The following is a 26029-nucleotide window of genomic DNA, read 5'->3' as shown; positions in this document are numbered from 1 at the left end:
AACCTCACACTCAACGTCAACAAAACTAAGGAGATGATTGTGGACTTCAGGAAACAGTAGAGGGAACACCCCCTATCCACATCGATGGATCAGTAGTGGAGAGGGTAGCAAGTTTTAAGTTCCTCGGCATACACATCACAGACAAACTGAATTGGTCCACTCACACTGACAGCGTCGTGAAGAAGGCGCAGCAGCGCCTCTTCAACCTCAGGAGGCTGAAGAAATTTGGCTTGTCACCAAAAGCACTCACAAACTTCTACAGATGCACAATCGAGAGCATCCTGGCGGGCTGTATCACCGCCTGGTACGGCAACTGCTCCGCCCTCAACCGTAAGGCTCTCCAGAGGGTAGTGAGGTCTGCACAACGCATCACCGGGGCAAACTACCTGCCCTCCAGGACACCTACACCACCCGATGTTACAGGAAGGCCATAAAGATCATCAAGGACATCAACCACCCGAACCACTGCCTGTTCACCCCGCTATCATCCAGAAGGCGAGGTCAGTACAGGTGCATCAAAGCTGGGACCGAGAGACTGAAAAACAGCTTCTATCTCAAGGCCATCAGACTGTTAAACAGCCACCACTAACATTGAGTGGCTGCTGCCAACACACTGTCATTGACACTGACCCAACTCCAGCCACTTTAATAATGGGAATTGATGGGAAATGATGTAAATATATCACTAGCCACTTTAAACAATGCTACCTTATATAATGTTACTTACCCTACATTATTCATCTCATATGCATACGTATATACTGTACTCTAGATCATCGACTGCATTCTTATGTCACTAGCCACTTTAACTATGCCACTTTGTTTACTTTGTCTACATACTCATCTCATATGTATATACTGTACTCGATACCATCTACTGTATGCTGCTCTGTACCATCACTCATTCATATATCCTTATGTCCATATTCCTTATCCCCTTACACTGTGTATAAGACAGTAGTTTTGGAATTGTTAGTTAGATTACTTGTTGGTTATCACTGCATTGTCGGAACTAGAAGCACAAGCATTTCGCTACTCTCGCATTAACATCTGCTAACCATGTGTATGTGACAAATAAAATTTGATTTGATTTATTACTTTCAGATTACTAACTCAACGGTAATTCGATTTTGCAGTGTACTTAGACAAATAATTCTGTACTCATCTTAAACCTGTAACTCGAAATGGATGAGATTGTGCATGCAAGGCAGTGCATGGCCCACTGTTGAAGTTACTTTTATTTGGGTGGAGTCAAAAGTGTTGTGTTGTCTACAAGCCAGTAAAGGAACGCCACAGGACTGAATTGGTCTAGGTTAGACTGAGGCTGAGGAGAAGAATTAATGTGGAAACTGGAACGATCATGGGCAGAAGAAGGCTCCATCACAGCCAAACCACTGAGCGCATCCTCTTTACTCTCACACACACACACATCACTGAAAGCATCCTCTTTACTCACACACACACACACACCACTGAAAGCATTCTCTCTTTTTCCATCCGAATGCAATTACTCCTATTCTCCGCCTATCTGAGTCAACCAGACTTTATGGTCTCAAACTCTGCTTCTGTCACGACTTCCGCCGAAGTCGGCTCCTCTCCTTGTTCGGGCGGCGTTCGGTGATCGAAGTCACCGGCTTTCTAGCCATCGCCACTCCATTTTTCATATATCCATTTGTCTTGTCTTGTTTTCATACACACCTGGTTTTCATTTCCCCAATCAATCTACTTGTATTTAACCCTCGGTTTCCCATCATGTTTGTGTGTAATTGTTTATTGTCAAGGGATGTCCTTTAGCGTTTTACTTTATTGTTCCGTTCTTTTGAGCGAGTTTGTTTTGTTGTGCTCCCGGTTTGGAACTATAATAAAGTGCGCTTTATTTATCATACTCTGCTCTCCTGCACCTGACTTCGCCTTCATACACACCTTGACAGCTTCCTCCTGGCAAAAGATTTAGCTTCCTCCTGGCTAAAAATGTAGCCCCCATTGCCAGAATATAAGGTTATACAGAAAAAAGGTTCTACTAACTTTCTATAACCCGTTCTTCTCCAAAATGTAAATATCTTTAAATGAAAGAAGGAAACAAAACAATAATATACTATTGAATGGAAACTCCTGTATGTCTGAGCATCATCTTTACATTACCACAACTGTCTCCTTTTGAAAGTTAATCCTCCTTCTGTTAGACTGTTATACGGTATAATAACACTAATTTTAATCACTTTTCACAGGTCATAAAACTCTTAATCACAGCAGTATATTCTATGTATTTTGCCTAAAGCAACACATATTTACACTGACTATGGTCAAGATGTTCAAACGGAAAACAAAACACACAAATCCAAATGGACACAACATACTGTATAGTAAATGAGTTGAAAGTGCTTTATGACGAAAAGTTTTTTTACTGCTATAAACTCACTGTTAAGACAGTTGTAAACTGTGTACACACTTAGCCCCAGCTACGCTATGTTGTGACCAGCCCTAATTTGATCAACCTACATTACCCATTAGTAATCTTAAATGGCACCCTATTCCCTATATAGTGCACTACTTTTGATCAGAGCCCTTTTCCATTGTTCAAATGGGCCCTGGTCAAAAGTAGTGCACTATACAGGAAATAGGATGCAATTAGGGATGCAACCCTCGGTCAGGTTCAATATCGCTTAATTAAGCCCCATACCTCCCAAGACAATATGGCGAACAAGGAAAGGAGTTCACAACAGCCCCCTTCAAATATGTTAACAGTGTTTTGTTCCCTCCCAATGTTGATAGTTTCATACAAATAGATTTCCATGAGTAAAATCTGTTTATTCATCTAAATCTATTAAAACAAGTTTAGTATTGCATTTGAAAACATGTTTAGTGATGAAGCTAGGAATATAGGAAGGAATCTACAGCACACTGGTGAGAAATAGGCAATAAAACATGAGTAGCCTATGCACCAGAATAAAGGTCTTAATTTCAGTTTAATTGAATCAAGTTACACTGTGGTCAGATTAAGTTTCACACTTTCTCTTTGATTTCTACCCAGTTTGCACTGTTCTCTATGAAGCGTCATAATAGGGTATTCCCACAGAGGCCGAGTAGACTACAAACCATATACAATGCCTGACATTTATGTCAAGTAGGTTTATTTTTCTGTTCATGTTAATTATATTATATTATATTATATCATAGATCACATACAATAAGTCTATATAACATAATAATAATAATATTATAGAATAATATATAATGCATTTACAGCTGAAGTAACCCAGTTGTCCTTGTGGACATAGGCACCACTCACAACATAACTGTAGTTGCTTTAGGCCACAGGTATAGGGACACACACACACACACACACACACACACACACACACACACACACACACACACACACACACACACACACACACACACACACACACACACAGAGAGAGAGAGAGAGAGCATCGTGTCTCAGGGTTATCCTTAGAAGACACAGGAAGGCGTTGTTCTCCACACCACCCATAAGGAGAAAAAAAAAATTTGGGGCATTTTTTATTTATTTTTTATGTAGGATATGTGACATATTTAAAGGTCTTGAACAGTCAAAATCATGTTTTTCATGAAATGGGATGATATTTGGGTGAAACCAGATCAAAGTATGATGACCAAAGGATTAAAAATGACTGTTGCTTCTACATTGATAAAGTTTGATCATAAAGTTACTGGTCCCCTCCCCCATGGGGTGGGGGTGGGGGTTCAAAACTCTGATGCAGTTGTCATGTCAACACATCTGTCAGTGCTGCTGGGAAATGCATCACAAGAGACATGCCAAACAGGAGATGTATATGAACAAAATTGACAATATTAATGCAATTTCAGTGTTTTAGTTGTATTGTGTGTCACCAAATCTGCTTGAGATGATTTTACTGCAACACTGCTCACTGCTTCCAAGTTGCTTGATGAAGGTGTTTCAAAGAACTGTCAGTCAAAGTGAGTTCCTGAATATAAGTTCCCCGTCCACTTAGCCTGTGTTTTCAAACTTCCTGGGAGTTAACCATGAGAGAATTTGGAACATTTCGATCCAAAACAAATATTATGTGTGATATTTCAGTGACTGAAAAGGCTTTTTTACATGGGAATCCTAATTACTGTTCGGGACTTAAAATTGTCCAAATAACTTATTTAAAAATTAAAAAATTAAATAATGTATATCATAATATATGTTATATGCATCAGAATGAATTGTTATTTTTATTTCAAAATACAGTAAATTCTGAAATACATTAAATAAAATACTTTAGAATATATTTTCATATGCATATATCAATTTGACAAGAGCATTGCAACCAACATCCAATGGGTAGAACTTAACCTGTACTGGGTCATTCCTCGAAATGTGTGTCTTTTGAATCCCTTTGATATGTTAAGTAGAAATGATGCACCAATATTGAATTTTAAATGCCTGTTATATGAAATCCCCTTTAGTACAGACCACAGGGAGAATTCAACAAATCCGAGACTTGCTAAAGTGCCAAAATTCTGCATTTTCAAATGTCCCTCCATTCACCCTCTGTGACTTCTAGGAAAATGTTAACCCACTAAACCCCCAAAATACTAATTTTTACAATAATTGTAAAGACCAAGAAATGTAGTTGCTTTTAGATGACTAAGAACACAATGATCACTCTGACAGAACTACAGAGTTCCTTGGCTGAAATGGGAGAACCTGCCAGAAGTACAACAGTCTCTAAAGCACTTCACCAATCTGGGATATATGGGGGAGTGGCCAGAGAGAAGCCACTTCTGAGAAAAAGGCACATGACAGCACGCCTAGAGTTTTACGAAAAGGCACATGAAAGACTGAGAACATAAGGCAAAAGATTCTGTGGTCTGATGAGACAAACATTTTACCATTTGTCCTGAATTCAAAACACCATGTCAGAACAAGAATGTGAAAGTTCTTGAGTGGCCCAGCCAAAGCACAGATTTGAATCCCATTGAAAATCTGTGGAATGTATTTTGGGGGGTTAGTGGTTTAACGTTATCTTAAAAGTCACAGAGGGTGAACGGAGGGACATTTCAAAATGCTGAATTTTGACACTTTAGCAAGTATTTATCCATATTGATCCATATCCATATTAATTGAATTCTCCCTGTGATCTATATTGAAGGGCACTTAATTTCACATAGCAGGCTTTTAAAATTCAATATTGCTGTTCACCACCGCTCACCATCTAAATTAATAGAACTTGAGAAAATCTGCACCTAAAATTGTGAGAAAATCCCTAAATCCGCATGTGCAAAGCTGGTACAGACATACACAAGAGAACTCAAAGCTGTAATCGCTGCCAAAGGAGCTTCTACAAAGTATTGACTCAAGGTTGTCAATACTTATGTAAATGAGATATTTCATTTTCAATAAATTAGCAAAAATGTCAAAAAACATGTTTAAACGGGGTAAATGGGATATTGTGTGGGTGAATTAAATATATATATATTTCAAATTCAGGCTGTAAAACGTGGAAGTCAAGGGGTATGAATACTTTCTGAAGGTGCTGTATGCATCTCTGGAAGACATTTTCAGGCATTAGACGCAAATGTTAGATTTTTTAATTTTTATATGATGTTAAAATATATTGAAACCATTTTTTTCTTATTTTGTGCACCTATTTACTCCTATCATCTCTGATTGTCCTTGCTGTGCACAGTGCACACACATCGCTTGCTTGTGTGCAGTAATATTCCGTAAAGCTGGTGCCCTTCCAGAATGCATGTTTGTGCTGAAAACCTTTGCCTTAGTGCACTCAATGCCTGCACAATTCACCTGCAATTCAGCCTCTACCCTGTTGCTGGAACTTATGCCTTTTGTGTACAAAACAGCGCAGCTGACTCGACACCTACATAGAGTACACACAGCCAAAGTAAAGCAGGTTATGCCCTACAGTAAACTTTTCCCTAACACAGATCCTAAGCAAGCAGCAAGCTCACATAAAGCTTAGCTCAAGCCTCATCTCAGATCTGTCATTTTCACACCAATGGCAAGATTTGGGGACCAGGCTAGTTTAGCCACTGTTCCACAATGTCACACAGCTGCGTGTCAACGATTCAGGGACAACTGGACTAGAGGGATAAAACAAGGGAAAACACTTTGGCCAACAAACAGGGTTTATTTCCTGTACTGCTCAGGGCCCTTGCTTACAACTCCATTACATGCTCACTTACTTAATATTCAACTAATAACATTCTGCCACCCCATCCAGGGTTCACTGGCACAGAACGGTGTACTTCACGCAGGTGGCCCCAGCCCCCTATTCTGCCCTGGGCCCTCTGTCACCCCTTTTAACCTTCAGTTCCTCTGAGGCCAGGCAATCTAGAGCATTCTAGAACATCATATTACTAGGCGTGCAAGACCCGTATTCATAAAGCGTGAAGTCTTTCCTGTGGTTTAGTGACAAAGAAACAAATGGCAATTACTGTCATTCACCCAGTTTACACCTTTCTAGATATTCAGACAAAGTACTTACTGTATGTACCTTGATGTAATAATTATGTTTACTTCTCTTCTGTCTGTCTTGTTTTTTTTGACATCTCAGAAATGCAACAACATGTAGGGGCTGATATTCTGATACTTACTATAGATATTTCTTTAACCTTGAATAAAAGTTCAAAGGAAGACGTTTGATCAACAAAACTTTACCTATCACCCTTGACAACTACCCTTTTTTGTAAAACCAGTCATGCATGGAAGGTCTGTAATTAAATAGCTTAGATTACAACATGTTCTCTCTCAGGTTTTCCTTTGTTGTTGTTGTCAGCAGATCGTAGTTGTCAGATCCTAGTTGTCAGTGTACACTTTAGCCTTACTTAGCTGTTGTGTCTCAACACTTAAATCTGAAAACAAAACGTTGACACCCAACAAACACCAGCACTAATCTGTGTATAGATTTGCTTTCTTGGTGAAAAAGTAGTAAAGCACAGATACATGACACCAATATTTAATTGACACTATTATATGAAAATAAGTGCCCTTTAATATAGACCACATGAACAATTCAATACATTGGATTTTCAATATGAATAAAGACATGCTTTTTGACATGTCCCTCCGTGCACTCTCTGTGACTTCTAGGAAGATTTGAACTCACTAACCCCCCAAAATAGGGCGGCAGGTAGCCTAGCTGTTAGAACATTGGTCACTGGTTCAAATACCCAAGCCAACAAAGTGAAAAAGCTGTCGATGTGCCCTTGAGCAAGGCACGTAACCCTAATTTGCTCCAGGGGTGCCGTACTACTATGGCTGACCGTGTAAAACAACACATTTCACTGCACCTACCCGGTGTATGTGAAGAAAAACTATTATCATATATTTATTTTATTAAATGCTCTTACGTTTTCAACATAATTGTAAAGCCTAAGTAATTTTGTTGCTTTGACAAAGTTAATTCTGAAGATGGTTATTTATTTAATGTGGTTAGTAATTCATTTATGTCTGTCCCTCCCTCATTTTAAGGTCAATCCTGTTACAGGAACTGAACTCTCCTTCTAAAATGGTTTAAATATTTATTTCAAAAGAAACATTGATACATTCAAAAGAAACATTCAAAATAAATATCTGAAAGTCAAATCATAGTGTAAAAGCAGGTGAGCTGATTCTAATCTTTTTGGCAATTTTCTGGTGTTTTGGGGTGAAAACCTGACTGTGTTAAGCATAACATTTCACCCTGTTAGATAGACAGGTCAGAAATGTTTAAATAATGAAACGTTTTGTGAATATTGCATTAAATTGCCCCACCCTATTGCACACAACAAGGTTCCATTCCCCATGTCACAAGGGGATTCATGTCTGATTTAAGAAGTCAAATTAGGAACCACTTTGGCCACACTATAGACTAAATGTCATAGCCATGCATTTCTGGAATATTCTATTAGCAAAGATGCAAATGTATCTGAAGTATTTATTTATGCGACGTTAAATATATTGACATGTATTTTTTTCCGTATGGGACTAAAACAAGAAAGAGAGAGAGAATGCATGGTTGTTTCATACCTGTTACAAAAGTAGTTGATGAATCAGTGTCCGGAGTCCGTCAACCTGTGTGTGAGACTGCTACCAAAGCAGAGACTGGCACAGGTGCAACAACGTCCGTGCCTGCAAGAATGAATCAACCCACCTGTAGCTGCACAAAGTAAAGAATAACACCTCCCCTAAGGTGTGTGCGTGTGTGTGTGTCAAGGTTATTATTGTAAACTAAAAACAAATCATTAAAAAAAACGATTAAGTAAACTGAAATAAAATAACAAATCTGTTTGAAAAACTTAAACTATACTAAAAATATTATGTTTGACTCCAAAACAAAATAAAATAAAATAAAAACCATCATGAATTATTTTTCATTTTTCAGGGGGGGGGGGGGGGGGGGCAAAAATCTGATGGGGTTATCAAGCTTTCTTTTATTCTAATGGGGTATTCAAGCTTCTGAATATGGCGGGTCACAGTGACTTCATAATTTAAAGGTAGACTCAGTGAGATTACTTTGCCATGAGCAGAACAGAAGATATTGGGCGTGTATGATTTCTAAGGCAAAAGCAGCCGACTGGAGACAAAAGGCAAAGAATGAAGTCTGGGGAGGTGCATCTGTGACAGCTTAAAGTTGGACACTAATGTGGTTTTCTAACACCAAGGCTCAGATCAAATGGCAGTGTTGCCGACAGGGCTCTCTTCCAGGTACAACGACAGCGGCGGACAAACATCTGGGCTGAAGGTATGCCGACCTCTTGCTTAAGAAACCTCTAGTGACTCCCCATCCCGCGTGCGGGAGCGTAATCATCGACTGACACTAATTAGCATAACGGAACGGACATAAATATTCCTAGAAAATATTCCTATTCATGAAAATCACAAGTGAAATATATTGAGACACAGCTTAGCCTTTTGTTAATCACCCTGTCATCTCAGATTTTCAAAATATGCTTTACAGCCAAAACTAGACATGCATTTGTGTAAGTTTATCGATAGCCTAGCATAGCATTTTGTCCAGCTAGCAGCAGGTAACTTGGTCACGGAAATCAGAAAAGTAATCAAATTAAATCGTTTACCTTTGATGAGCTTCGGATGTTTTCACTCACGAGACTCCCAGTTAGATAGCCAATGTTCCTTTTTTCCCAAAATATTATTTTTGTAGGCGAAATAGCTCCGTTTGTCCTTCACGTTTGGATGAGAAATCGCCCGGTAATTGCAGTCACGAAAACACCGAAATATATTCCAAATTAGCTCCATAATATCGACAGAAACATGGCAAACGTTGTTTATAATCAATCCTCAATGTGTTTTTCAAATATCTATTCGATAATATATCCACCGGGACAATTGGTTTTTCAGTAGGACCGTTTGGAATAATGGCTACCTCTGTATTTTATGCGAGAATCATTCTGGGAGCCATCAGATGACCAGTTGCGCAATGTAGCCGCTTACGGGTATTCTTCAACATAAATGCGTAAAACTATGTCACAATGCTGTAGACACCTTGGGGAATAAGGAGAAAAAGTAATCTGGTTGATAGCCCATTCACTGATCAAATAGGGACGCATTGGAACGCAGAGCTTTCAAAAGATGAGTCACTTCCGGATTGGATTTTTCTCAGGCTTTCGCCTGCAATATCAGTTCTGTTATACTCACAGACAATATTTTTACAGTTTTGGAAGCTTTAGAGTGTTTTCTATCCTAAGCTGTCAATTATATGCATATTCTAGCATCTTGTCCTGACAAAATATCCTGTTTACTATGGGAACATTCTTTTTCCAAAAATGAAAAATGCCCCCTAGTCACAAAAGGTTAGGAAAGAGCAGGTGCTGAAAACTCAGGAAACACTCAAAGGGCGAGAGAACCGTGGCAGAGCAAGGAAGGGTGTTGCGGGCGTATTCGACCCACACTAGTTGCTGGCTACAGATGGTGTTGGCAGAGACCAGGCAGCCAAGCGTCGTCTCCAGGTCTTGTTTGACTCGCTCCGACTGGCCATTGGACTGGGGATGGAACCCAGAGGACAGGCTGGCTGATGACCCAATGAGTGTGCAGAATGCCTTCCAGAACCTGGATGAGAACTGAGGACCCTGGCCGGAGACCATGTCCACTGGGAGTCCATGGATCCTGATGCTGCACCATGAGCTGGGCAGTCTCTTTGGCAGAGGGTAGCTTGGGGAGAGGAATCTACTGTCAGGATGGTGGTGTTGCCATTAGATGGGGGGAGACCCGTGACAAAGTCCAGGGATATGTGAGAACAGGGATGGTGAGGGACAGGCAGAGGTTTAAGGAGACCAGTCAGAGCTTGTAGGGGAGTCTTGTTCTGCGCACAGATCATGCATGCGGCAACGAACGCAGAGATGTCAGGAACCATGGTAGGCCACCAACAGCGTTGTTGCACAAAGACCAGGGTCGGACAGGAGCCCGGGTGGCAGGCAAGTCTGGAGGAGTGGGTCCAAGGAGCGGACAGCATCAGGAACAAATATCTGGTTATCTGGGCCCCCCCGGGGTTCAGCTGGAAATGCTGTGCCTCACGAACCTGCTTCCCTATTCCCAAGCTGAGTGCCGTCGCCAGGCACAAGGTGGGAAGGATGGTCTCGGGTTCCGGGGTAGTAGCCATGGGGCTATAGCGGTGTGACAGCACATCCAGGCTTGACATTCTTGGATCCCGGTCAGTATGAGAGGGAGAAGTTGAACCAGGTGAAAAGCAGGGCCCAGATAGCTTGCCTGGAATTGAGAAGCTTGGCAGTGCAAAGATATTCCAGGTTCTTGTGCTCGGTCCACATAATGAAAGGATGTTCTGCCCCCTCCAGCCAGTGCCTCCTCTCCTCCAACACCATCTTCACCATGAGAAGCTCATGATTCTCCACATCGTGGTTCCTTTCCTTGGTGTTGAGGCGATGGGAGAAGAACGCACAGGGATGTAGCTTGAGGTTCATGGCAGAATGCTGGGAAAGGACAGCCCCCACTCCGACATCCGAAGCATCGGCCTCCACCAGGAACTGGCGGGACGGTTCAGGATGAACCAAGATGGGAGCTGTGGTGAAACGATGTTTGAGATCCCGGAACACCCGGTCAGCAGCTGGGGACCATGTGAACGGACCCTTGGGAGAGGTGAGTGCAGACAGGAGGGAAGCCAGGGCTGTAACCCCAGATAAAGGAGTGATACAATTTGGCTAATCCCAGGAATGTTTGCAGCTTTCACCTTCCCGGGATCCATCTATACACTCCCTGCAGTGATGATGTAACCCAGGAAGGTGATAATGGAGCTTTGGGATTCACATTTCTCTGCTTACACAAAAAGCTGGTTCTCCAGGAGGCATTGGAGAATATGTTGGACGTGGAGCACGTTTATTTGGGCAGAGCGGGAGAAGATGAGGTATGCATTGGATGCGGAGACCATCATTAACCAGAGCCTGGAACACAGATGGCGCGTTGGCCAAATGGCATGGCCAGATACTCGTGGTGACTGCTGGTCGTGTTGAAGGAAGTCTTGCACTCGTCCCCTTCCTGTGTCCGCACCAGGTGGTAGGCGATCAGTAGGTCCAGCTTGGAGAAAACAGTGGCATCCTGGAGGTGCTCAAAGGCCGAGGAGATGAGTGGTAGCGGGTAGCGATTCTTCACCATTGTCGTGTCTTTGGCTATGCCGAATTAAGTGATATGACATGCTATTCTATAAAATAATTTCTCCGCAATTAATATCACCTGATTGAGCTAATCCTGTAAATGTAATTAACTAGAGAGTCGGGCACCACAAAATAATATTTATAGAGCTGTTATCTTCCGAATAAACTCTTAAAGACCTAGTAATATTTTACATCAATAGCAGTCAATATCAATCGTCATCTTAATTCAGTCTCATCTGAAAGTTGTACATTCCTGGTTATCTGCACGAACCCTGGCTAACAATTGGAATCAGCAATACAACATTGGGTTTAATTATTTATTTACTAAATACTTAACTAATCACACATAATTACACACACACATAATTAAATCATAACTTGATTACAAATGACATCATAAAGGAAAATGTCCCTAGCAGGCGGAACAGATATGACAGCTTGTTACACAAAAGAAAGGGGGCTGGGTTTGAGTGAAAGAGCGGGAAGACTGAGGAAAAAGGGGAAGAAGCAGTATCTTGTGCATTCTAAATTACCGCCCATTTGGAAAAGGAAAATGCAATAAATATTTACTCTGAGCTGCGCTTCCGTAGGTTGGTCGTAGATGGGAGGCCGTGTTGCCCAACCGAGTCCTTTGAAGAATGTCTCTGGTTGTCAATTGGATAGGTTGTAGTAACGTCGTTGGGTGATAGACGGGATACTCTGTCTGTTCCTTCCTAACCTGCGTTTGCAGCTGCTGTTCCGAACTCAACGGCTAGGAGGTATCACTTCTGTAGTGAATAAGAGTTCAAAGTTCATACCATTCGCAACCAAAGCTCATGCTGATGTTGGCTTCATTCTGTAGTTATTATCTGAACCATTCTGACATCGGACCGTCGTCCTTCATCCCCGGATCAGGAAGTTCTATTGTCGTCAAGGCTTATATAGGAAGGGAGAGGATGGCGTGTTTGAAAAGTTTTATAGCCCATGTCCCTTCACAGGGCGGGCCACTGATTGAGCAGCCCTATCTTATGTAAACCCACATCTCAAATTTTAGAAGCTAAAATAACATTTAATCCCATCACAATTAATTCCATATTCAAACATTTAAATTGAACAACAATTCCATGTGAATCCGATAACTCTCATGTGTAGACTTTCCACTGTAGAGTTTATGTCATCTTATCATTCATTGATGAGAATGTCTCAGATGACAACCGAACTGACATCATATTCATTAAGTACCACCGCATATGTTCAATTGTTCGGATTATCAGAATATAGTTAATTTCCCCCCACCTACTGATGTTCCCAGAATCTCTATGTTAACCAAGGTTTTTGCAAATGTAACATCAGTAGGGTAGAGAGAGAAAAAAGGGGGAAAGAGGTATTTCTGACTGTCATAAACCCACCCCCCAGGCCAAAGTCATGACACCATGATGTACTTGAAGCCCCGGTAGTTTTAATGCACAGGCGCAGGGTTTTGTCCTTCTTCCCCACAAAGAAGAAACCTGAGCATGCTGGGGAGACAGAAGGATGGATAAACCCTGCCGCTAGGGAGTCCTCAATTTAGGTCTCCATAGCCTTGGTCTCCGGACCCTACAGAGAGTACAGTCATTCCCGGGGAGGAGTGGTGCCTGGGAGATGGTAAATCCCACAGTCATAGGGTCGGTGCGGTGGAAGCGAAGTGGCCCGGGCCTTACTGAACACCTCCCGGATGTCCTGGTACTCCGCAGGAATGGCGGAGAGGTCCGTGGCAACATTCGAGCCCCCAGGAAGATGTCCCGGGGCAAGCTGAGCTGACTTCAGGCAATGAGCGTTGCAAAACGGGTTCCAGCCCATGATGGCACCAGCTGACCTGTCAATAAGGGGATTGTGTTGCTGGAGCCAAGAGAATCACACTATCACGGGAACCTGAAGAGACTTAATGAGCAGGAATTGGATCGTCTCATTGTGGTTCCCTGACACACGTCGGTGGATGGGGGTGGTATTGTGGGTGACCCAGCCTATAGAGCGCCCGTCCAGCGCTCTAACGCCCATGGGAATGGAGAGGGGCTGAGTGGGCATGCCCAGCTCGGATGCCAGGAAAGCATCCATAAAGCTCTCATTAGCCCCAGAGTCAGTGAGTACCCAGAAAGATTTTGATTGTTTCCCCTACAGCAAAAAGGCATGAAAATTGGTGTGAGTAAGGGGAGAGGAAAAGTTATCCGTATGGCCCACCAGTGCACTCGCTCCTATCGGTGAGCCTGGTCTTTTAGTGGATAGGTGGAGGCGAAATGACCAGTAGTCCCGCAATACAGGCAACTCTTACTGTGAAGCCTGTATAGCCGTTCGGCTGGGGACAGCCTAGCTCTGCCAAGTTGCATTTGTTTGGGAAGAGGTGAATCGGCAGTCTTCAGAGACTCTCGGGGGAACTCGGGTAGCCTCGGGTTCTTTTGGCAATAGAGTTGTCAGGGACTTCCGGGATGCCTCGGAGGCGAGGTAGAATCCTTGGGCGGGCGAATGAAATCTAATCTCCTCTCCTTCCTTCATTCCTTTAGTTGCCCATCAATCTGAATGGTCAAATGGCATGAGGGAGTCGAGATCCGTCAGTAGTTCCCGGGCTGCAAGCTCATCCTTCACTTCTTCCGACATTCTGTGCAGGAACATGTCGAATAGCGCTTCCAGGTTCCAGGCACTCTCAGCTGCCAACATGCAGAAATCCACCGAAGCATATGGCCAACTGTTGTTCCCATACTTCCGTAACCCAGACGAGACCCTTCCCAGACATTAGCGTGATGAGGTACGCTATCTTAGAGCAGTCCGAGGGGAAGATGGAGGGCTGCAGATGATGAGGGAATACGGAGCGAGAAACACCCGGCAGGTGCCCAACTCTCCATCGAAGCGTTCCGGGGGAGGTAAGCGGGTTCCCTGGAAACCGAGGTGGCTGGGGAGGCTGTGCTGCTAACAGTCGGCTTACTGAGGGTCTGGGAGGTTACCATCATGGTAGGCTGCCTAACAGACAACCCGTGGAATTGCTCCAGCAATGCGTTCAATGCTTGGTCATGGCGTTCGGCCAAGGTCTGGAATACTTCGATCAGACCACGAAGGGGCAGACGAAGCGGTCTTCTGGTCAGGCTCCTGAGACGGGCACATTGCGTACCACTCCAGAGCATACTACTCGCCAATGTCCAGTCTCTTGACAACAAGGTAGATGAAATCTGAGCAAGGGTAGCATTCCAGAGAGACATAAGAGACTGTAATGTTCTTTGCTTCACGGAAACATGGCTCACTCGAGACACGCTATCGGAGTCGGTACAGCCAGCTGGTTTCTTCTCGCATCGCGCCGAAACAAGCATCTTTCTGGTAAGAAGAGGGGTGGGGGGTATGCCTTATGATTACCTCTCTGGGATATGTGGAACGGTAGCGTCCCAACTGGCCAACATCCAGTGAAAATGCAGAGCGCCAAATTCAAATAAATTAAACTCCCATGAAATCACACATTCAACATACCAAATTAAAGGTACACTTGTGGTGAATCCAGCCAACGTGGCAGATTTCAAAAATGCTTTACGGCAAAAGCAAACAATGCTATTATCTGAGGATAGCACCCAAGAAAACAAACACAGACCATCATATTTCAACACTCCAGGCGCGACACAAAACACAGAAATAAAGATATAATTAATGCCTTGGCCATGGTGGAGAGTTTGGAATCTGATTGATTGATTGCTTCTGGCTCCTAGGTGTCTTTTATAGAGGTAACGATCTGAGATTAGGAGCACACTCTTAAAGGGAGTGCTCCTAATCTCAGTTTGATACCTGTATAAAAGACACCTGTCCACAGAAGCAATCAATCAATCAGATTCCAAACTCTCCACCATGGCCAAGAACAAAGAGCTCTCCAATGATGTCAGGGACAAGACTGTAGACCTACACAAGGCTGGAATGGGTTACAAGACCATCGCCAAGCAGCTTGGTGAGAAGGTGACAACAGTTGGTACGATTACTCGCAAATGGAAGAAACACAAAAGAACTGTCAATCTCCCTCGGCCTGGGGATCCATGCAAGATCTCACCTCGTGGAGTTGCAATGATCATGAGAACGGTGAGGAATCAGCCCAGAACTACACGGGATAATCTTGTAAATGATCTCAAGGCAGCTGGGACCATAGTCACCAAGAAAACAATTGGTAACACACTATGCAAATGTACTGCAAATTGTACTGAAACTAATCTATGAAACAAAGATAAATGATATGAAGAATGATAGTAAAAAGCTTTGGAGCACCTTAAATAAATAATTTTGGGCAAAAAGGCAAACTCAGCTCCATCATTCATTGAATCAGATGGCTCATTCATCACATAACTCACTGATATTGCCAGTTACTTTAATTATTGTTTCATTGGCAAGATTAACAACCAGGCATGACATGCCAGTGCGGCTTTTGACATTATCGACCATAGTCTGCTGATGGAAAAACGTATGTGTTATGGCTTTATACCCACTGCTATATTGTGGATAAATATTTTCCAGAGGGTGTTCTTTAATGGAAGACTCTCAAACATAATCCAGGTAGAATCAGGAACTCCCCAGGGCAGCTGTCTATACCCCTTACTTTTTTCAGTCTTAACTAATGATATGCCACTGGCCTTGAGTAAAACCAGTGTGTCTATGTATGCGGATGACTCAACACTATACAGCTCAACAACTACAGTGAGTGTAATCACTGCAACACTTAACAAAGAGCTGCAGATAGTTTCAGAATGGGTGGCAAAGAATTAGTTAGTCCTAAATATTTCAAAAACTAAAAGCCTTGTATTTGTGACAAATCATTCACTAAACCCTAAACCTCAACTAAATATTGTAATAAATAATGTGGAAATTGAGCAAGTTTGAGGTGACTGAAGTGCTTGGAGTAACCCTGGATTGTAAACTGTTATGGTCCAAACATGTTGATACAACAGTAGCTAAGATTTGGAGAAGTCTAGCTCTGCCTTTTTAACAACACAATCAACAAGGCAGGTCCTACAGGCTCTAGTGTTGTCATACCTGGACTACTGTCTTGTGGTCAGGTGCCACAAAGAGGGACCTCGGAAAATTACAATTGGCTCAGAACAGGGCAGCATGCCTGAACCTTAAATGTACACGGAGAGCTAACATTAATAGTATGCATGTAAATCTCTCATGGCTCAAAGTGGAGGAGAGATTAAGTCTCCAGCTTCAGTGATTTTTGCAGTTCCTTCCAGTAATTGGAAGCAGAGAACTGGAAGAACGGAAGCCAAAGGAAGAATTGGCTTTGGGGGTAACCAGTGAGATATGCCTGTTGGTGCGCATGCTACTGGTGGGTGCTGCTATGGTGACCAGTGAGCTGAGATAAGGCGGCGCTTTACCTAGCAGAGACTTGTAGATGACCTGGAACCAGTGGGTTTGGAGATGAGTATGAAGTGAGGGCCAGCCAACGAGAGTGTACAGGTCGCAGTGGTGGGTAGTATATGGGCTTTGGTTACAAAACGGATGGCACTGTGATAGACTGCATCCAATTTGTTGAGTACAGTGTTAGAGGCTATTTTGTAAATTACATTGCCGAAGTCGAGGATCGGCAGGATGGTCAGTTTTACGAGGGTATGTTTGGCAACATGGGTGAAGGATGCTTTGTTTGCGAAATAGGAAGCCAATTCTAGATTTAATTTTGGATTGGAGATGCTTAATGTGAGTCTGGAAGGAGAGTTTACAGTCTAAACAGACACCTAGGTATTTGTAGTTGTCCACATATTCTAAGTCAGATCCGTCCAGTGTAGTGATGCTGGACGGGCAGGCAGGAGCAGGCAGCAATCGTTTGAAGAGCATGCACGGCCACGGAAGGAGAGTTGTATGGCATTGAAGCTCGTCTGGAGGTGAGTTAACACAGTGTCTAAAGAAGGGCCAGAGGTATACAGAATGGTGTCGTCTGCGTAGAGGTGGATCAGAGAATCACCAGCAGCAAGAGCAACATCATTGATGTATACAGAGAAGAGAGTCGGCCCGAGGATTGAACCCTGTGGCACCCCCATAGAGACTGCCAGAGGTCTGGACAACAGGCCCTCCGATTTGACACACTGAACTCTATTAGAGAAGTAGTTGGTGAACCAGTTGGTGAACCAGGCGAGGCAATCATTTGAGAAACCAAGGCTGTTGAGTCTGCCGATAAGAATGTGTTGATTGACAGAGTCGAAAGCCTTGGCCAGGTCGATGAACACGGCTGCACAGTAATGTCTCTTATCGATGGCGGTTATGATATCGTTTAGGACCTTGAAGGTGGCTGAAGAGTTTGTCGTTCAACTAGCCATGTGTGACAAGCACTTGTAGTTATAACCCTGCTAGAGTTAGCGGTAGGCTGACGAGCAATATCGAACGTGGTATGGTTAGCTGAAGCTGGATAGCTTTAGAAATCCCTGAGTAGATGTTGCTTGCTACGCAGGATACCCCTTGGGTGCCTAATTTCTTAATACTGCGTATGTACAAACTATACCCTAAAACATGCGTGTACCAGTTTTCACACAAAAAGTTGTCATTTATAAAAACTGAACTTGATGTGAGAATGTGCTTAACTTCCCGTGTGCTTAGCTTCCCATGCACACGCACAGTTTTGAATTATTGCATTGCCAGTAGCCTAGTATTTTGTGCAAATGGGGGATATCATGACACGTATTCACAGCAAAACAACAAGTAGGTCTAAATATAATAACAAAATGCAATCATTTGCCATTAGTAAGAAGAGTGAAAATACAGTATTTCCTATTATTTATTTAATTCCCATGATCATTGCAGAATACATTCCTCACTTTTTCTGACTGTGATATTTTCATACTTTTCAACATCTCATCTCTGATTTAATTGGACTCACTTCACAGTAGTAAATAGATAAGCTATTTCAACTATTTGACTCCATGTGATCTGATCCAGAGAGCAGTTTATCGCTAAAACAAATGGTTCACCTTTTCTCTCTTCGTCTACGTCTAAATAGCCTACTGTAATGTCAAATGTCTAAAGTAACCTATAGTCAATTTATTAACATAATGCATATTTTCATAACTCATTGCAGACTAAATTCAGCCCACCTTTTCTGGCCATGGTGGGTTCTTTTTATAAGGGAGCACAGTTTATAATATACATTCAAATTTAACAGCTGATATTTTGCCTTGAAGTGCAGAGGCTACCGCTGTAGTTTTCATTTGTTTGAGTAGACATATTAAACTACGTATAAAAATGTGCAGGCAGTGCAGCATATTTAGGTTCAGGAAAAAGAGAACGCAAAACATTACTGAATTCAAATGATCTGTTTACAGGTTTCGTTCAGAAACAGTCAGATACAGTAAATGTCACTGTAAAAGTTTAATATGGTTGTGGGCCACCAAGAGCTGCCAGAACAGGTTCAATGCGCCTTGCTCTGGAACTCTATTGGAGGAATGTGGTGTTTCAGGTGCCAGAATGTCCCATAAGTGTTCAGTTGGGTCGACGCGCTAGCGCACACGAGGCCTCTCTTTCAAAGTCACTAAGATCTCTTCTTCTAGCCATGGTAGCCAAAATAATCGGCAACTGGGCATTTTTATACATGACCCTAAGCATGATGGGATGTTACTTGCTTAATTCACTCAGGAACCACACCAGTGTGGACTTTGTATCCCTCATTTAGTCCAGTGTTGTGTTTATTTAGTCAGTTACCTATACGTGATCAAACTGTTATATGTAGTGTTTTATGAAAATGCACACACAATGTCACAAGGACATAAAATGCACTCTATAAGTGGAACGACCCAAGTATTGGCTTGGGTGCTGTGGTCGACATAGGAAATGGATTTCAATGGTCACCAGAATCTGACACCCATCTTCACCCCAGTTGTATAGAGGATAAGAACAACATGATCTCATTGCAACGCCTTAGAGACATGGATGGGACACTTTTTGTCAATGGCCCCCGTGGGAGGCCACTGAGGTTTAAGGTGAGCTTGGTGGGGGAATTGAATGAGTTTAGCCAAGTAATATAATTCCATGTGCTCGCTTAAAAGGGAGAGACAAACAAAGCTGCACAAGTTGTTTAACACCTCTTGAAAACGTTTGAGAAGAGAAAAGCGAGACATATCATGTTTCTCTGTACATGATTAGTTGTTTTATTTCCCTTGTTGTAACTCAGTAGAAGGCCCTCAGACAGATTCCTGTGGGTGTCTGTCTGAGAATGTGTGTGTCTGTGTAACACTGCCAATTTTTTGGGCATGATTTCATATTCTGAGAGACGAAGTGTCTGTGTGTGTGCATGAGTTTGTGTGCGTTCGCGGGGGGTCTGAAGAACAATTTTAAACCTAATTTCCAGGAAGTAGAAATAATTTGTTTTCAAAAAAGATTCACAGAATACATGAATAGCAGACTGCTGAGTGCTAAGCTCCTCCCCCTCCTCCTCTTTCCTCCCTCTTCTCTTCTCCCCTCTCCTCCCTCTCATCCACTCTCCTGTAACTCTCCATGCAAAACATAGACCTACAGTATGTATATATTGTGTTTTTATGAATGTCCTTGTGTATTGGCCTAGATTGCATAAAGAAGTTGTTATGATTTTTAATGTAGTAATATTGGATTTAGGCTACTAAATAATGTGGACCTCCATTCAACTCCTCTCCTTCATACCACAATATACAACATTTTGTTAGCTTTAATATATGTAGTAGAGTTTCATATTCCATGACGTGGTTTCATAAAATGTGCATTTTGTTCAGTCTAAAGGCAATATCTCTCTCACCCTTTTTACAATGTTTGTACTTAAAACCACTATACTGTACTCTCTGTTGCATCTCCTACAGACCTCTTTTCTAGCCACCAGTTTAATTCCATCTATTTGCGTCTATAGAATTTATTGTATGGTTTTCTTATTATTTGTTCTTATTTTTATTTTCCTATGACGAACCATAGCTAAAAGAGTGTGTGTCCAATAAGGTTTGCTTCTAGATGTTCATTTTGCCTGTGGATAAGTTTTTGAAAGAGTCTTGTAGTCTCATAATTCACTTTCCCCCACTCTATTTGCTTTCAACAAGTGGGTGTGTCTTCAACGGGTGGGTGTGTCTTCAACAGTTGGGTGTTTCTTTAACAGGTGTCTGTTGGGTGTTCAACTAGTGTGTGGGTGTTCAACAGGTGGATGTGTTTCAACAGGTGGGTGGATGTTCAACAGGTGGGTGTCTTCAAGGTATTTGGTCTGTAATGACTCAGAAAGAACCCCCATTTCTAAGAACCTGAACAATCAAACAAACAAATAAACACAAAAACAAACATGCCTGGTTGTAGCAGGAGGCTTGTCGGCCACCCTCACTAATGTTTACACTGTCTGTACTAGTTCTGGTTCACTGCAGGTCACTAGCTTTACCCATGTGTTAAACATTAGGAGAGAAAGAAGTTTGGCTATGCCTCCCGTTGATGCCCTTTGCTTCTGAGGACGTACACTATCTTTGTGTTCTCTTTGATCCGCATGATGTTGAGGTGTTCTCTACGACTGTATGTGCTGTAAAAAGGCTGTGGCCCAGTCAGTATGAGAATATTCTCTCCTCCTGCTGGCACATCACTGGCTCCATCAAGGCTGCTCTCTGGAGTACATTACACTGCATGCCAACAGAAATAATTGACACCCAAGATCTCTGTGTTATTTTTATACATACAGATGTTTTGCTTCACACACACACACACACACACACACACACACACACACACACACACACACACACACACACACACACACACACACACACACACACACACACACACACACACACACACACACACACACACACACACCTAATACACACAAAACTAAAGGGGTGAATGAGAATATGTACAACAAATATATGGATGAGCAATGGCCGAGTGGCATAGGCAAGGTGCAATAGATGGTACAGTGCCTTGCGAAAGTATTCGGCCCCCTTGAACTTTGCGACATTTTGCCACATTTCAGGCTTCAAACATAAAGATATAAAACTGTATTTTTTTGTGAAGAATCAACAACAAGTGGGACACAATCATGAAGTGGAACGACATTTATTGGATATTTCAAACTTTTTTAACAAATCAAAAACTGAAAAATTGGGCGTGCAAAATTATTCAGCCCCCTTAAGTTAATACTTTGTAGCGCCACCTTTTGCTGCGATTACAGCTGTAAGTCGCTTGGGGTATGTCTCTATCAGTTTTGCACATCGAGAGACTGACATTTTTTCCCATTCCTCCTTGCAAAACAGCTCGAGCTCAGTGAGGTTGGATGGAGAGCATTTGTGAACAGCAGTTTTCAGTTCTTTCCACAGATTCTTGATTGGATTCAGGTCTGGACTTTGACTTGGCCATTCTAACACCTGGATATGTTTATTTCTGAACCATTCCATTGTAGATTTTGCTTTATGTTTTGGATCATTGTCTTGTTGGAAGAAATATCTCCGTCCCAGTCTCAGGTCTTTTGCAGACTCCATCAGGTTTTCTTCCAGAATGGTCCTGTATTTGGCTCCATCCATCTTCCCATCAATTTTAACCATCTTCCCTGTCCCTGCTGAAGAAAAGCAGGCCCAAACCATGATCCTTCCACCACCATGTTTGACAGTGAGGATGGTGTGTTCAGGGTGATGAGCTGTGTTGCTTTTACGCCAAACATAACGTTTTGCATTGTTGCCAAAAAGTTTCATTTTGGTTTCATCTGACCAGAGCACCTTCTTCCACATGTTTGGTGTGTCTCCCAGGTGGCTTGTGGCAAACTTTAAACAACACTTTTTTTGGATATCTTTAAGAAATGGCTTTCTTCTTGCCACTCTTCCATAAAGGCCAGATTTGTGCAATATACAACTGATTGTTGTCCTATGGACAGAGTCTCCCACCTCAGCTGTAGATCTCTGCAGTTCATCCAGAGTGATCATGGGCCTCTTGGCTGCATCTCTGATCAGTCTTCTCCTTGTATGAGCTGAAAGTTTAGAGGGACGGCCAGGTCTTGGTAGATTTGCAGTGGTCTGATACTATTTCCATTTCAATATTATCGCTTGCACAGTGCTCCTTGGGATGTTAAAAGCTTGGGAAATCTTTTTGTATCCAAATCCGGCTTTAAACTTCTTCACAACTGTATCTCGGACCTGCCTGGTGTGTTCCTTGTTCTTCATGATGCTCTCTGCGCTTTTAACGGACCTCTGAGACTATCAAAGTGCAGGTGCATTTATACGGAGACTTGATTACACACAGGTGGATTGTAATTATCATCATTAGTCATTTAGGTCAACATTGGATCATTCAGAGATCCTCACTGAACTTCTGGAGAGAGTTTGCTGCACTGAAAGTAAAGGGGCTGAATAATTTTGCACGCCCAATTTTTCAGTTTTTGATTTGTTAAAAAAGTTTGAAATATCCAATAAATGTCGTTCCACTTCATGATTGTGTCCCACTTGTTGTTGATTCTTCACCAAAAAATACAGTTTTATATCTTTATGTTTGAAGCCTGAAATGTGGCAAAAGATCGCAAAGTTCAAGGGGGCCGAATACTTTCGCAAGGCACTGTATATACATATGTATATACAATAGATGTTATATACATATTTATTCATATGATATCAGTAATCTAATATTTGTAAACGTTATTAAAGTGGCATTATTTAAAGTGGCATTGTTGAAAGTGACTGGTGATCCATTTTCTAAATTGGCCAGTGATAGGTTCTCAATATAGGCAGCAGCCTCTCGGAGTTAGTGATTGCTGTTTAGCAGTCTGATGGCCTTGAGATTGAAAACAGCTTCTGTGACTCGGTCCCAACTTTGATGAACCTGTCCTGACCTCACCTTCTGGATGGTAGCTGTGTGAACAGGCAGTGGCTTGGGTGGTTGTTGTCCTTGATGATCTTTTTGGCCTTCCTGTGACATAGGGTGCTGTAGGTGTCATGGAGGGCAGGTAGATTTCCCCTGGTGATGTGTTGTGCAGCCCACATCACCATCTGGAGAGCCTTGTGGTTGAGGGCGGTGCAGTTTCCGTACCTGGCCATGATACAGCCCAACAGGAGGATCTCGATTGTGCGTCTGTAAAAGTGTGTCAGCGTTTTGGGTGACAAGCCAAATTTCTTCTGCCTCCTGAGGTTGAAGAGGTGCTGTTGCACCTTCTTCACCACACTGTCTGTGTGTGTGGACCATTTCAGTTTGTCTGTGATGTGTACACCGAGGAACATGAAGCTTTTCACCTTCTCCACAGCTGTCCCTTCGATGTGGATAGAGGGGTGCTCCCTCTGCTGTTTCCTGAAGTCCACGATCATCTAATTTGTTTTGTTGACATTGAGTGAGAGGTTGTTTTCCTGACACCACACTCTGAGTGCTCTCACCTCCTCCCTGTAGGCTGTCTTGTCGTTGTTGGTAATCAAGTCCACTACTGTTGTGTTGTCAACTTGATGATTGAGTTGGAGGCGTGCATGGCCATTTAGTTGTGGGTGAACAGGGAATACAGGAGGGGGCTTGTGGGGCCCCAGTGTTGAGGGTCATGGAAGTGGAGATGTTGTTTCCTACCTTCAACAAATGGGGGCAGCCAGTCAATAAGTCCAGGACCCAATTGCAAAGTGCGGGGTTGAGACCCAGGGCCTCCAGCTTGATGATGAGCTTGGAGGGAACTATGGTGTTGAATGCTGAGCTGTAGTCAATGAACAGCATTTTTACTTACAGTTGAAGTCGGAAGTTTACATACACTTAGGTTGGAGTCATTAAAACGAGTTTTCAACCACTCAACAATTGTCTTGTTAACAAACTTTAGTTTTGGCAAGTCTGTTAGCACATCTACTTTGTGCATGACACAAGTAATTTTTTCCAACAATTGTTTACAGACAGATTATTTCACTTATAATTCACTGTATCACAATTCCAATGGGTCAGAAGTTTACATACACTAAGTTGACTGTGCCTTTAAACAGCTTGGAAAATTCCAGAAAATGATGTCATGGCTTTAGAAGCTTCTGATAGGCTAATCGACATCATTTGTCAATTGGAGGTGTACCTGTGGATGTATTTCAAGGCCTACCTTTAAACTCAGTGCCTTTTTGCTTGACATCACGGGAAAATCAAAAGAAATCAGCCAAGACCTCAGAAAACAATTGTAGACCTCCACAAGTCTGGTTCATAATTGGGAGCAATTTCCAAATGCCTGAAGGTACCACGTTCATCTGTACAAACAATTAGTACCCAAGTATAAACACCATGGGACCACGCAGCCGTCATACCGCTCAGGAAGGAGACGCGTTCTGTCTCCTAGAGATGAACGCACTTTGGTGCGAAAAGTGAAAATCAATCCCAGAACAACCTTGTGAAGGACCTTGTGAAGATGCTGGAGGAAACAGGTACAAAAATATCTATATCCACAGTAAAACAAGTCCTATATCGACATTACCCGAAAGGCCGCTCAGCAAGGAAGAAGCCACTACTCCAAAACCACCATAAAAAAATCAGACTACGGTACAAGATCATACTTTTTGGAGAAATGTCCTCTGGTCTGATGAAACAAAAATACAACTATGGCCATAATGACCATCGTTATGTTTGGAGGAAAATCGGGTGGCTTTCAAGCCGAAGAACACCACCCCAACCGTGAAGCACTGGGGTGGCAGCGTCATGCTGTGGGGGTGCTCTGCTGCAGGAGGGACTGGTGCACTTCACAAAATAGGTGGCATCATGAGGGAGGAAAATTATGTGGATATATTGAAGCAACATCTCAAGACATCAGTCAGGAAGGTAAAGATTGTTCGCAAATGGTTCTTCCAAATGGACAATGACCGCAAGCAAACTTCCAAAGTTGTGGCAAATGGCTTAAGGACAATAAAGTCAAAGGATTGGAGTGACCATCACAAAGCCCTGACCTCAAACCTATAGAAAATGTGTGAGCAGAACTGAAAAAGCGTGTGCGAGCAAGGAGGCTTACAAACCTGACTGAGTTACACCAGCTCTGTCAGGAGGAATGGGCCAAAATCTACCCAATTTATTGTGGGAAGCTTGTGGAAGGCTACCTGAAATGTTCGACCCAAGTTAAACAATTTAAAGGCAATGCAACCACATACTAATTGATTTTATGTAAACGTCTGAGCCACTGGGAATGTGGTGAAAGAAACAAAAGCTGAAATCATTCATTCTCTCTACTATTATTCTGATATTTAACATTCTTAAAATGAAGTGGTGATCCTAACTGACCTAAGACAGGGAGTGTTTAAGTGGATTAAATGTCAGGAAACTGTGGTGGGTCTAGGGTGGCCGGTAAGGAGGAGGTGATTTGATCCTTGGCGAGTCTATCAAAGCACTCCATGATCACAGAAGTGAATGCTAAGGGGCGGTAGTCATTTAGTTCAGTTATCTTTGCCTTTTGGGTACAAGAACAATGGTGGCCATCTTGAAGCATGTGGGGACAGCAGACTGGGATAGGGAGTGATTGAATATATCCGTAAACACACAAGCCAGCTGG

The 26029-nt window shown here is 42.5% G+C and overlaps 1 protein-coding gene across 2 annotated transcripts in view; it reads right to left on the bottom strand.

Moving 5' to 3' along the window:
• The window catches only part of kcnj16a (potassium inwardly rectifying channel subfamily J member 16a), a 51927-nt gene that overhangs the window by 12562 nt on the left and 13336 nt on the right, over window positions 1–26029 (bottom strand). Inside the window, exon 1 of one of the 2 annotated variants that reach the window (XM_029639682.2) lies at window positions 8018–8112. The exons of the other annotated variant lie outside the window; for it this stretch is intronic. The gene's annotated coding sequence lies outside the window, so the exon portion shown is untranslated. Of the gene's footprint in view, window positions 1–8017; window positions 8113–26029 lie in introns of those variants that run through there. 2 annotated transcript variants of the gene reach the window in all.

Source organism: Oncorhynchus nerka, linkage group LG28, assembly GCF_034236695.1.
Source record: "Oncorhynchus nerka isolate Pitt River linkage group LG28, Oner_Uvic_2.0, whole genome shotgun sequence".
Taxonomy (NCBI): Eukaryota; Metazoa; Chordata; class Actinopteri; order Salmoniformes; family Salmonidae; genus Oncorhynchus; species Oncorhynchus nerka.
This window is presented reverse-complemented; position numbering and strand designations above follow the sequence as displayed.